Genomic DNA, 14,814 nt, shown 5'->3' with positions numbered 1-14,814 from the left:
TCCGGGAATCGGGCCCAACAATCCGTGTTGTAACAAGCTTCCAAGTGATTCTGATGCATGTTAAACAGTTGTAAGTTCTATTCTGAAGGGAATATGTCCCTGTGGTACCCACAATAAACTAAATGCAATCTATGTCAGAGTAAGGGAAGGCACAGGTAGATATTCTTCTGTGGCTCTGATAACTCTCAGGGATTTGTGAGGTTAAAAGGAAACATTTACTCAATGTAAAGGAAAACAAGCCAGTATGACAGAGACTAAAAGGTCCAACTGTAAGTCGCTATACTCGGGGTGTGTAATGGTGTGACTCAGCAAGTAACATGGGGTTCATGTTTCTGTACCGTGAAAGGATTATTTTGAGGTTGGATCCAATATGAAATTTAATCTATCAAAAGGAACTGATTTATAATCTTATCCTTTGCTGCAGCTCCGTCAGAACACATAGGAAACTGGCCAGGAGCACAAACATGTCTCAGACAGACAGAGGACAGAATACCACGGTGCTAGTAGCCTTGTAGACAGAATTTCCAGGAAATAAGTCACTGAGAAAAGGCATTTTGCAGAGTGCCCAGGAAGAAAAAGCTGCTTGCGTGAGTACTATGAAACTGAAGACAGAGGTAAGTCGCACTCAGGAAATGTAGTCAGGATCTCATAGTTACACCCACTGCCCCTTACAGAAACAAACAAATGAAAACAACAACACAAAACAAAAACAAAAGCTCAAGGGACTCCTTTTAGTGTCTATGGAAAGCTCTTAGTCTATAATCTAGGTATGGTTAAAGGACTAAATATTTCCTGAAAATAGGATATAAGATAATTAGCCACATTTGTTCCCTGAAAGAAAAGAACAGAGACCCTTTCCACCTGTTGCCACGAGGATTTTTTCGATTTCTAATTTAGTGGGTTAGTTATTGTATCTAATATCTGTTCTTTTTTTTTTTCCTCCTTGGTAATCCCATTTGTACATCTTCCACTATTTGAATAGATTTTGTAACCAAAAAATGACACAGTGAATCTAGTGAAAAATAAAATTGAGTCCTGAATTTTAAAAAAATAGTATTTAATATTCTCACTTTCAAATCCAATGCCTGAGTTTCTTGTGGGTAGAAATTATATATCTTTTTTTTTTTTTTTTTTTTTTTTTTTAGTTTAAATGTATTTTATTTTTGGGCAACCTACATGACTTGTTTTTTCCTTAAAAACAACACCTCTATTCCAAATAAATCATGGTCAAATAGATGAAGAGCACAAGAGGACGTGGTTCTATTTGTGTTAAGCCCTCGTGTCCTGTGGATGACAGACAGCCTCAGCAGACCTAGTTCTGCGGATACTTATGGAACCGCACTTCCCCTACCTGCAACAGGCACCTGAAATAACCTTCCTGACACGTTGTGGCATTTTGAAACCTTTGAGAACCCATGACAAAATATCAAACAGACTCCCCCACCCCACACATACACACCCCCAGTGTCAAGAATCACTGCATCAGCACAGTGCCTATAGCTCAGCGGCTAGGGCACCAGCCACGTACACCAGAGCCGGGGGTTCAAACCCAGCCTGGGCCTGCTAAACAACAATGACAACTACAACCAAAAAATAGCTGGGCATTGTGGTGGGCACCTGTAGTCCCAGCTACTTGGGGGGCTGAGGCAAGAGAATACCTTAAGCCCAAGAGTTTGAGGTTGCTCTGATCTGTGACACCATAGCACTTTACTGAGGGCGACACAGTGAGACTCTGTCTCAACAAAAGAAAGAAGGATCATTACATCTTCCAGTTGTCACCAAATCCAAGAAGACTTGTTGAACTTTGCTTCCTGTGGCCCATCTTATTAAAAAAAAAAAAAATGGTTGGCTGGTTGTTGGCTATATATATATAATCTTTATATATACATACGTCTATATATATATATATGAGCCATATATATCTTCAAATACTTTGAAGTCAAAATCCAAAGTTAAAAGCAGCAGAATGTGAAACTTTCTAGTTTAAGTCATGGAGTAGGGAAGAATGTTATCAGAGATTATTGAATATTAATGTTTCTGACATTGAAGAAGGAAATTGAGGGTTCAACTAAATCCAAGGCATGTGACAAGAGTTTAGATCCTAGTATTTATCTCAGGAGAGGACCATGGACACATACCGACCTAAATCCAAGTTGAGGAATGGGATTTAAAATAATGTACATCATAAGTAAGTTTGGGGCACAGATACTAACTAGAAAATACAAGACTGGCTTCCTAAGGTATATTCTAAAAATCTGAAAGTATTGTCATCAAGTCTTTCATTCTAGAGATTCAAAAGTAGAGTAAGAATGGCCAATGGGAGGCCATAGGTGGATGTCCCCAGATACGGTGACACAGCATCTCTGACATTCCAGATTTGTCTAAGGGTGATGGCCAAGATTTCTCAAATACTATCTGCCAATAGGCTGAAACCAGTAAGAGCTCCCAAGTATTCCCACACTGTGGCTTAGAGGAATAGCGTCTCTAGAAAAATATTATTATCTGTATGGAAAAGATCTCCCAAGATACGAGCACTTGAAGTTACCACAAGACTTCTCAAAAGATGCACTGGGGACACAGGACAACCCTCAAACTAAATGAAATGATTGCACCTCCCAGAGAGCTAATAGAAGACAAAAAGAGATAAAGGGACTGGAAAAATGGAGTGTGCATATAGAATGGTGAATATGACTGACCACAGAGTTCAAGGCTGGTGAGGACTGCAAGGACTCAGGAGCTGGAGGACTGGGGAACAGGATCTAGGAGGGAGGAAAATGATGGTCAGAGAGTGAAACACTTGCAACTGAGATAATAGAGCGGGTATAGTTGTTGTGACAGTTTTGAAAATGACCAAGTATAAGAGATTGCCAAGGAAGGGAGTGGTCTGAGATAGATAGGAGGATGAGATCATTGCAGAAACACTGTCTAGGAACTTGAAGGCAAGCTATTAGAATAATCATTGATTTAACAGTTTCAAGAATTATATGATTGTGCCAAAGATGCAGACGCAAAAATCTTTAAGGAGTTAAAGGGCAGGGGCTGGTGGCAGTAGAGGACCACAATAGGGTTTAGGGAGTGATTTAGTCTGCTAAGAGGATATTCAAAGCTGTGGGTGTGGTGTGTTAGGAAAGGAAGGAGGGAAATAGCCCCAGTGACAAGGAGGTCCACGTGGCACAGTGGGGCAGCGGATGCAATACTGCAGAGGCATCTGACGAAGCAATGTTTCCACACTTACGAACAGTACGTTTCTTCCATTTATTTAGCTCTCTTTTACTATCTTAGCAAAATTGTGTCCATTTAACAATACAGATCGTGCACAACTTTTGCCAGATTTATCCGATTTCAAACTTGTTGATTTTATGCAAATGATAGTGTTTATTTAATATCAATTTTGTAGCACTGGATGCTAGGAAATTTTAAAAGTACCATTAAAAAACAGAAATATTTATTATATTACCAACTTTGGGGAGTTAAGAATCTGGGAGCAATTTAGCTGGGTGATTCTGAAGACTGGAATAAGGCTGTAGAATGTGCATCCAAGCTCTCTGAGTTCCTGCAAAGCTGTGGGGAGAGGAGCCTTAGTTCCCCTGGGGCCTCTCTAGAGAGTAGCTCCCAACATGCTAGGCCTATCCCAGCTCTCAGAGACCCTAAAATCATTCCCTGGTCTCCTAAGCTCTATCTCTGGAAAACGGTGAAGTTTAAGAGGGGAGATTTCAGGCTGAGTCCCACCGGGCTCTGCCGTGTGTGGCCCAAGTCTCCGAGCTCATTTGTTAAGTCTCTTGCCTCTCTGTGTTCCATTTTGGATAGTTTTTACTGGTGTGTCTTCATGTTCACTCACATCATTTTTTAAGTAGGAGGGTAAGGTCTCCAGGGATTATAAGAATTTGACCAGCTTGAGCAATCAACATGTTCTGTAGCTTTTGTTTTTGAGGCCAGTGTTAACTCATCTGGCTAAATCAAGCTCCTGACAGACTGTGGAAGTTTATAGATAAATTAAAATAAACTTTCTCCATTATCATAGTAACATTTCCACCCTAGGAGGAGCTGTAGCTTCGTTATCATAACTTACAACCCGGGTACCTACGTTAACAGGAACTATGCCTCATATGTGATGACACGCGTTTCTTTCTCTACTATCCCATAAAAACACCACAGTACTTTCCCTTGGGGAAATACTTCTTCAGAAAATATTCTCAGTGCTCCCCTCACTTGCCACAAGTAATTAAAACTCCTACGGATTAAGACTCACATTCTTGCAGAGAGTCATTTGTTACTTGCCAGGCAAACACACCTTGGTCTTTTGGGGAACATTTTCTTCTGCTGTTGATTCCATTCAAGGTCTTTTCCATACCCGATGTTATAGGTTATCTCCAAAAGTTTCATTTGAGTCTTTTTCATATTTTTCCTATCTCTACTGACTAACTCAAATGGCTTCTTGAACATATGGAATAGAACTGCAATAACTGGTTCACTGTCCTTGTCTGCTGGTTCCATCACGTGTCATTTCTGGGTCAGCTTCCATTACCGAGTTTTCCTCCTCATTATGGGACTTATTTTACTACTTTGTGGGTGTGTTTTTTTTTTTTTATTGGATGTCAGGCAGTGTGAATTTTATATAACTTGGTGAGTGCTAACACATTTTGTAAAGGTGAGAGTAGTCCTGTGCCATAGTAAGTGGTGAAACTCAGACTTAAGTTTAGGGGGGCTGTGTCCAGAACCTGTGACCAATAACATTTCTTCTCATCTCTGTTTTTTCTTGGTGTATTTAGTTGACCTTTGGACCTCACTACTTCATCAACTGCCGTTACTGGCCCATTCCTCTCTGCCGTAATAGTTTCTGTGTCACTAAAGAATGACTCTTTTTAAACCTAAAATACTGGTATTACTTTTCTTTGAAAAAAATCTCAGATTCTAAACCCTTCACTTGTCCAGAACCTTTAAAAATGTACACACTATCCCAGATTCACCACCCCTTTCTAACACCCCACATGTCAAATACAACGATGTTAAGTAGGCAAAGTTGTGCTAAATTGGACATATGCTCAGCATGGACAAAAGCGGCTTCTACTTTGGAAGCATTAATTGAAACTTGAAGAAAGAAAAAAAAATAAGGGTGTGACAAAATGTAGGCACAAAACATGTTGGCACCAAGAGATTTTTTGAAGCAGCTACTTTGAACTTAGGGGCATTTTTAACTCTGCCTTGGAGAAACAAGAACAGCTGAAAATGAAACATGTTACTGTGTAGATGTACCAAGCAGTTTGGTGTGCATGGGTAGAGGGTGCTGGGAATACAGCTAGAAAACAAGCTCTTCTCCAAAACCCCAAAACCTTTCCACAAAGGGAACAGGGACAGAGAATAGTTTTATTATTTTTGAGCAAGCATGAAGTACCAGAACAGGCTGCAATCCATTAATACCCTGTTTTCCCGAAAATAAGACAGTTTCTTATATTAATTTTTGCTCCCAAAGATGCCCTAGGTCTTATTTTCAGGAGATGTCTTAATTTTCCATGAAGAAGAATATGGTACACATTTATTGTTCGCCGCGACCCGTCCGCTCTGATCCTCCTGTTCTTCTACACGCATCTGCGAAAGTCTCCTCCCCCTCCCACCCCGGGCTCACCGCTCACTCGGACCTCCCTCCAACTACACACAGCAGTGACGTCAGGACTCCGCGTATGTCACTGGTTGCTAGACGCCAATCGGGGCGGCCCTAGCAACCAGTTTACAGTAAATTAATTTTCATTCTGAGACAGAGCCTGAGGGGGCCTTATTTTCGGGGGGGGTGCCTTATATTTCACCCAGAAGGAAACCTGTAAGTAGATCTTATTTTCAGAGGATGTTTTATTTTCGGGGAAACACAGTAGATTATGAAGGCAGACAGAAATCTTACCTTTTATGTGACCAGGCAGGTACAACCCATTATATGCATGTTCTAAGACAAGCAGTAACTAATCCTCAAGTAAGAGATTTTCACAGCGCCATTCTTTCCACATACTGGAATAGATAAATTTCATCAGTAATTAGGGTAAGTATTTGTGTGAACTAATTGGCTCTCACCAAAGGAAAAATAAATTCATATTTTTATGGCAAGATATAGTTTTTCAACTTAGAACATGGTGCCCACTCAGAACTCATCTTCCCACAGAAATGGGTGGTGCTGCCGCCTCTTTGACATTCTCTTTTTTTAATGTTTACATTTCAAAGAGATAACTTCCAGGTCTTTGAGAAAGACTTCCTTGCCTCAATAAAGCTAACAAAGTTCTTCCATAGTTTTCAAAAGGATTTATACACATTTCAGAGAGGAGAAAGGGCTTATACTTACAAGTTTTCTAAAGTACATAGTGTCAGGAAAAGGGTGGGAGAGAAATGCCTTTCCTTATTTTCATCTGGGAGAATTAGCCTTTAAAAAAAAATTATTTGTCCGTATAAAGGCAAACTAAAACTTTGCTCTTAAAGTATGAGCTCCACACTAGTAACAATAGGATCACCTGGGAGTTTCTCCAGAGATTTTAAATTTTATTTCTCACCTCTGGCCTACTGAAACTGTGTTTTAAAAAACATTCCTCATTAATTCCAGTGTCCATTCATCATTAGAAAGCACAGTTCTGGGGGATGCCAGAGGAGTTCCAGATCTCCGTCCTCGCAGACACTAGGCCATACTTCTTTCTCAGACTTCCCGTAGCCAGGGTATCAGATTATTATTAATGTTGCTCTGTATCTGGAATCTCTCCTCTGCTGAATCCTTGGTCTCAGAGATTTGAAGAATGAATCCACAGAGCACCCAAGTAAGCAAAAGGACAGATTTGTATTGATTGATAAAGTTCAAAAAAAGTCAGAGCCTTCAGTGTGTGGAAGGGGGATTCCCAAAGGGGTAGCCCCTGTGGGGCTTCTGTATTAGGGTTTATGTGCAGCCTTTCCTACCCTGTGAGCAGGGGGGTTGGGGAGATGAAATGTTGTAACCATTTGGCACCAGGAGCCTGAGGGCAGAAGTTAATTTTAAAACTGCCCTTTGTAGGAATGAGGCCTTGTTTTGTTCTGGGTGTGCTTTCTGTTTCTGGAGTGGTGGCTTGGGTGGGACACTGACCTTGTCTGATGAGTGTTCTCTGCTGTGGGAGTGGCAGGTTAGGGAGGATGCTGGTCAGACTGGCTCTTTTGTTTAGGGTCTGTGATCAAGCTGATTACTGAGCCATGAAAATAGGTTCTATGTCCAGCCCTGAGCTGGGGTGGGGCTGGGGTGAGGACTGACCTGTCAGCCCCAGGGACTCAAACTAAGTCTTGAAAATTTAAATCCCAAGTAAGTGCAGCACAATCAATGACTCCAACCTAAAGGAGCCTTCATCTCATACTCTTGGTCTAACACCTTTAAAACCCACTCCCACACGTGTTTCCAATATTTCTGCATAAATAGATTGACAAGCTTTTATAACTTTTTTGGAGCATGAACTATTTCTTCCTTACGTAGGTCTTGAACTTTACTTTCTTGTCTATATTTAGCCTTATAACATGGGACAGTACTCAGTGTTCAATAGTTGAGTGTAAGTATCCAGGAGAAAGATGGTGTTCTCAAAGTGGGGGTGTGGATAGTAGTGGTTTCTTCTACACATGCCACCAGGACAGGAGAGCTTCAAGGGGATTTGAGAGTACAGTGTTCAGCCTCATTTATGTTGCTTAGGATGTCCCCAAATGAACATGTATCATAAGACCCCTCTCCTCTCCCTGTTAGTTTATTTTCCTTACCTTAAGGTTCTGGGGTAGAATTTCATTAGTGCTACAACAGCACAGCACAACCCTTACAACCAAGTCATAGTGTGCTTTACTGCAATAAGAGAGGAGGTATTTGTTTCAAGCTACATTAGAAGTTTTCTAATTTTCCATCTATTTTCTGAGTTGGGTATTTCCAGCCTTTAATTTCCTCCTCCTTCCTCTATATGTTCTCTAAAGCCAGCAGAGGAAAGGACGACGGGTGATGTGTATAGTCATTTTTGTCAACATAGTGACTGTCATAGATAGTTGATCTATCAACATTTTGGTCTCTAGCTACATGCCATCTCATGTACCACCAGCAATCATGTAGGTAGTAATAATCTCACTGTGTGACGTGGCTTACACACATGCCCCTCAGAAAGGAGGCTATCAACATATTCCCAGAGAAGGATTCCAAAACCTCCTTCTGAGAGCTGTCCTGGAACCACCCTTGCTTTCCACAACTACATGAGCCCTGGCTGAAGTCCTGCATGACTATTGCAGTATTAATAAATATCATGAACTTATTCTCTATAGCCAGTCTTTTGCTCTGCTTCCCAATTGTCAAACCCAGTAGAAGCCCCTAAGGGTAGCTGGTTGGTGCAGTCCACAAATGTCCCTGAGACCCACGGCTGAGTTGAGGATGAATATGGAGGGGAAATGGGACGATATCAAGCATACCTGCTACCTGAGTCCTTAACACGATATTTGACTTTCGGTTTTCTTTCATGAGAAGAAAATTATAACAGTATTATAAAAATTGTAATATAGATGCTGACATCTGCTTTTAATTTTACAACCAAGTGTACAAAACAATTATTATAGTAGGCCTGAAGGTATCCTTAGGAAGGCCTGCTTGGCATATCAGCTCTTGGCTGGTATCTAGATACTTGATTTATAAATAGTTTCCTACACTGATACACAACTTTGTTAAATGGTAAGAGTGACTCACTGTGCCTAAACTTTACCAAAAAAAAAGCAAACTTTATTTTCCTTGAGTATCTTCTTTCCTTCCAGGAATCAGGACTTGTAGTGATTGTGGTAAATCATGTGACCAGCCGTCAGTAAAATCCTGGGATTCAGGCTCAAGAGAGCTTCCTTTGTAGATGACACTTCACATGGGTTGTTACAACTGGTTGGTGGAGAAGTGAAGCTCATCCTGTGCAACTCCACGGGGTCAGAGCTTTTGTAAGTGTGTCTGGTTTCCTCTGGATTTCACTACCATTTCTGTTTGCCAATTTTGCTTTGAATCCTTTCACTGTATAAATCCCAGCCATGCATATAGCTAGCTGGTGAGTAATAGAGGTCTCCTAGTGAATCACTGAACTTGGGACAATACCATATGCTACTGTAAGAAAGTCAGAGAGGGATGGGCACGGTGGCTGAAGCCTATAATCCTAGGCTGTGGGAGTCCGAGGCTGGTGGATTGCCTGAGTTCACAGGTTCGAGACCAGGCTGAGCCAGAGCATGACCTCCATCTCTAAAAATAGCCCAGTGTTATGGGGGCACCTCTAGTCCCAGCTACTTGGGAGGCTGAGGCAAGAGACTGACTTGAGCCCAAAATCAGAGTTATAATGGTAACCTTGTCAGGCTAAATATGATAACAAACTTGAGAGATTACCTTACCTATATGTCAATAAACTCAAGACTTTCGAATATATACTTACGTTTAAAAAATTGAACTCAAGTAACCTTCTTTTCTATTCATGATTACCAAATGTCCCACTTAATGTTTTCTGCCTTCAATTTATTTTAAAGTTGTGTAAATACTGAGCAATTTTAAATATGAGTTTAAGAACTTAATGTCTGTTTTTTTGTAATCACTAGCAAAATCTAATATAACAAAAATCTTAGAAATCTCAATGCTTTTTAATCAACACACTCTTGCATATTTTAACCCTATAACTGAGAGTTCTCCCTTTCTTAGAACATTATGGACAATAATGCTATTTAAAGTAAGAGAACTAATACACAAAACTGAAGTTGCTTGTGGTCTCTTAAAAACTCTGTAGTCCCAGCTGCTCTGGAGGCTGAGGAGAATCGCGGAAGCCCAAGAGCTAGAGGTTGCTGTGAGGCCTGTGACATCATGGCACTCTACCAAAGGTGGTAAAGTGAGAGTCTGTCTCTACAAAAAAAAAAAAAATGCTTCACAATTATTTTGTGAGCCATATCTGACAGCTAAATAGTTTTATTCATGAGAAGGGGCGTTTCAATTTTGGCAATGCTTTGTTTTTCTTACATTGACCAAGAATGTCAGCAGTATATTGTATTAAAACAAAACTTTCTTTGGCCCTCAAGAAGGTATGATCTTTATGAATGAAAAAGTCCATGCGATCATAGAAAATATAATGCATAATAGCCATTTTCTCTATAAGTAGTGCTTCTAGGGAGAGAAAGAATTGTTTAAAACAATCTGTATCATATATATATATATACACACACACACACATATATACATATATACATATACTACTGTAAGAAAGTCATAGAGGGACGGGCACGGTCACACACATGATATACTGAGTCTTTCATCTTTTATCCCTTTTATCTTTGAAAATAATATATTTTCAGAAAATAAATTATATTTGTGAAAGAAATTACTTTTTCACTAAGTAGTAAGGACAGTGATATTTTAAAAAGAAAACATTGGAGGGCGGCACCTGTGGCTCAAGGAGTAGGGCGCCGGTCCCATATGCCGTAGGTGGCGGGTTCATATCCAGCCCCGGCCAAAACCACAAAAAAAAAGAAAAAAAAAAAAAAAGAAAACATTGGATAATGAAAAGGAAGAGATATTAAGCTTATGGCAATTCATTCTTATACATTCTACCATTGTTCAATGATACTGTTTCTGCTGAAGTTTCATTTAAAGCAAAATGGCAGAAACTTGAATTTTTAAAAATTATACATTCTTAGTGAAGAAAAAATTTCTCATATGAGAATAGTGGATTCCTGCAGAGGAAATCAAAACAGACTTCATTTTCCGTAATGGAGACTGGCTGAGTGCTGGCTCTCACTGCGGGAGTTTTCTAGCTGGGAGCATATGCTTAGTTGTTACTTGGAATGTACATAAACTGCTTCCCTCCCTAAACCTCAGCAGTAATCACATTTTATTTTCAGAGTAACTTTACAAAAATGTCTATCTAAAATGTATAGCAACATATACATATTGTAAAACTAATAAAAGAAAAATTGATATTGTTTCTTTTTATTCGGGGGAAAAATGGTCATGAGATAGCTGTCTTTTGGTAAGAAGCTTGTTTGCTGTTCAGAGAGTTAGAGAAAATTTTCCATGATGATAAAATCAAGTTACGTTTGGCTCAAAGCTTTTCTGAGTAAATGCAATTGAACTTATATGATCAACTGATATTATAATTGCATTTTAAAATTTTTTCAATAATGTATTCAGAGATAAGGAATGCTAGATAAATGAATCATCCCAAATAAATTTGGTGATTTGATACACGTAGTAAAATATCCAAACAACAGTAGAATTCAACTTATATATCTGAGGAAGTTAATTGGTAAAATTTATTTATGGTTTTACTTAAGGCACCATTTTTTAAATCATGATAAATATATTCATAAGAAATTGGTTTAGAAATGGATATTTGGTTGTCTGGATTAAAAAATAGAGAATGTATGTAACTAAATGAGACCAAGAATTTTTTTTTCATAGTCTACCTTATTTTTCTGGAGAATCATTTTACTCTTACATAGATGGAATCAAATTTTAGATCACAGCCTTTTCTTGGATTGCCTCTTTCTTAATATAGAATTCATGAGTCACTTGCTTAGGTGGAGAGAAAATCAATATTGCAAATATACTCAATTTTTCTATAGAAGTTCCCAAGAGAAATTATTCTGTGGTCCAATAAATTTCTTAGCGAAGAAATATATTCTATTACTTAGTCTAAATATGTAATTATAGTCATTTTACCCCATAAAACTCAATTATATTGCAACTCCGCCTTAACAGTGCAAACCTTTTTATTTTCTTTTTTGTCTTTGTAGAGTTTTAAATTGCCATTCATTGCATTCTCATGTAACCTTTCAAAATTAGGATCAAAAGATAACAAGGTAAAGATTTCTTTCTAAAACTAAAAAGTATGAAAGCCGGCGCATGAATAAGGCTACTCAGGATTTGCAGGTTATTACATTCTAAGGGACGTTTTTAAAATGGATTCTTAATAAGAAGGTTTGGTCATCTCCATTAAATTTGAGAATTTCTGCAAACACCATAACCACCAAAGTTATTGGTTACGTAAACTAGGTGTTTTTGTTTTATTTTGACAAAGTAAAGAGCTAGTAATCTGCATAAGAAAAAAAGTTACAGGTGTTAGCCTTTCTCTAGGGATACTGGGATCTAACTAGAGTGAGAAAGTGAGGAAGATGTTCATGCAGTGGAAGGTGTGGGAGCAGAGGTAAGAGATGGGTTTCACAGGATTATTCAGTATGTGAACGTGTTGAGGAGAGTGAGAGCCTGACTGCTCACTGTTCCTGGGAAGGCTCTTCTTGGCTTGCAGGTGGTTGCTTCACTGTGCGTCTTCACCTGCTGTCCATCTCTGCATACATATCTGGCTAGCTCTCGGTATGTCCAAATTTCCTGTTCTTGTAAGAACCTCAATTGGATAAGATTAGGACTCATCCACTGGCATCATTTTAAATTGATTCCTACTTAAATACCTTTTCTCCAAGATACAGTTACATTCTAAGGTGTGAGTGGGTAGGAATTCAAAATAGAAATTTGAGGGAGACACAGTTCATTCCCTAATAATATTATATATTGCTGGTATGTCTATGTAAGTAAGCAGGCATGTAAATGTATATAAATTTGAGCCCCAGTTCTGTTTACTACAAGGATTTTTAAAGGGAAAGTGCTTTCTTTGGGGGGGGGGGGAAGGGGTATGGGAGAAGCCCAGCTTGTATTTTTGTTTGCTGTTCAGAAAGTAGAGAAAATTTACCATTTTGATAAAATCAAGCTATGTTTGGTTCAAAACTTTTCTGGGTAAGTACAATTGAACTTACATGATTAACTGTTATAATTACATTTAAAAATTTTTTCCATAATGTATTCAGAGACGAGGAATGCTAGATAAATGAATCATTCACTTGCCAAAAATTCTAATTTGCTATTATGTATGTGAATTGCCACAGAGATATATAAATAAAGAACATGATTTTGTGAGTTGACTTAGGTATTTCCTTAGTTAGGAAGCACCATACTTGCAAGATGCACTATACTTCGTGAATGGTACAGACTCAAATATTTTTAAGAACCGGTAGGTATATGAAAAGAGTGAAGTGCAAGTCTATAGATTACCAGAAATCGTGAGTCTTCAGCAGGTTAGAAAGTATGTGTATTGGCTAGAGATTATCATTTTAAATTCTTAAAAAAAAAAAAGTTATTCTAGCCAAATGCACCAGGGCATGGTCTCTGATCAATTAATATGATTTCCCTGACTTATTTGTACTTGGTGAAAATGTCTAAACATTGGAGTTACGCTATACTGGGCATCAAAGACAAATCTCAGAGAGATACATTAAAGGCTTAGAAACATTTAAGTGTTGCTTTCAAATTGTTACATGTATCTAACCCACAAATCCATCTTTTCTCTTCTACATAATGACAATTACACACTTCAATGTGCGTTACATTTTCTTACTTCTATAAATCATTTTGTCTTTCTGGTAAGCATGAGTGTTAGTTTATATTATAAATGCCATAAAATTAAAAAGTGCTATATTTGAATAAGATGTGAGAATTCTTTTAAAATTATCCATGGGGATTACAGACATTTCTTTTTATCGCTACAAGCTACCACCTTCTATAGCATGTACTAAGTGATTCATAGTTAGCATAGATAAAAATTGAATATGGAACAGAAATGATGTTTTCATTCCTTTAGGAAATAAAGCCACTTTCATTTTAAGATTTCCCTCTTTTCAAGACTATCAGCTCAAATCATCAAAAAACACTGTTAGTATGTGTGTCTTCTGGGATTATATTAAAACCTACTCGATTTAGAAAAGACTAATGGATTTTTCTGAGAAAGATTTATATACAGAGTCAACTACGTCAAGAAGCACAGTATGGTTATTACTACATTTATGTAACAATGTCTCTTTTGAATATGTGTCATTTGTCTTGGGATAAAAAAACCTTAAATGTAAAATATTCAAGTCAAATAGGGTTACTAATTTGTTTAGCAGTCAGGCTACTACCTCATCATTTCATTTCATTAAAACCATTGTGTTAAATACTTCAGGCTGCTCATGCTGAGGTGAAACTGTCACAGTACCCCACAAAAGAACGACCAATCTGGTATCAGTGGTGGGAAGTGAAAGCTTGGGTATGTTTGTATGCCTTTTGGAAAGCCCTGGTCATTTCATTTGCCATATAGAATGAAGAAGTAGTATCACAAAGAATAAACTGTGTAGGGTAATTAAATAAAAGAATTCATTATAAGACTCATTGCAGAAAATGTGGTGACATTGCTGAGAAAAATTATAGATAATGAAAATCTTTTATGGATTGGAAAATTCAATATTGTCTAGATAGCAATTCTACCCAAACTAATCTGGAAATTCAATGAAACTCCTATCAAAATCCCAGCAAACTGTTTTATAGAAATTGATATAATGCTTCTAATATTCATGCTAACATATGGAAAGCCTGGAATAGTCAAAAAAAATTTTTTTAACAAAGTTGGAAGACTTAACGTTATTCAATTTCAAAACTTACTCTAAAACCATAGTAATAAAGACCAGTTGGTATTGGCATAGGTTAGGAATATACGTCAACAGAATAGAACTGAAAGTCCAGAAATAAACACTTGTATTTTATACAGGTATCAATCAATAAGAAAATGCCCAAATGAAGAATTTTGCAAATCTTAAATCTAGAATATAAAGGCAATTTGATCATTATTAAATGACAAAGAATCTAAAAAGAAATTTCACCCAAAAGTTATATAAATGGCTACTAAGCATGTGTGCAGTTAATTAGTATTAGATACTAAGACTCCACTAAGATGCTACTCTGCATCCAGGGGAATGGTTATAATTTAA

This window comes from Nycticebus coucang, chromosome 6 (genome assembly GCF_027406575.1).
Source record: "Nycticebus coucang isolate mNycCou1 chromosome 6, mNycCou1.pri, whole genome shotgun sequence".
In the NCBI taxonomy this organism is placed as follows: Eukaryota; Metazoa; Chordata; class Mammalia; order Primates; family Lorisidae; genus Nycticebus; species Nycticebus coucang.
This window is presented reverse-complemented; position numbering follows the sequence as displayed.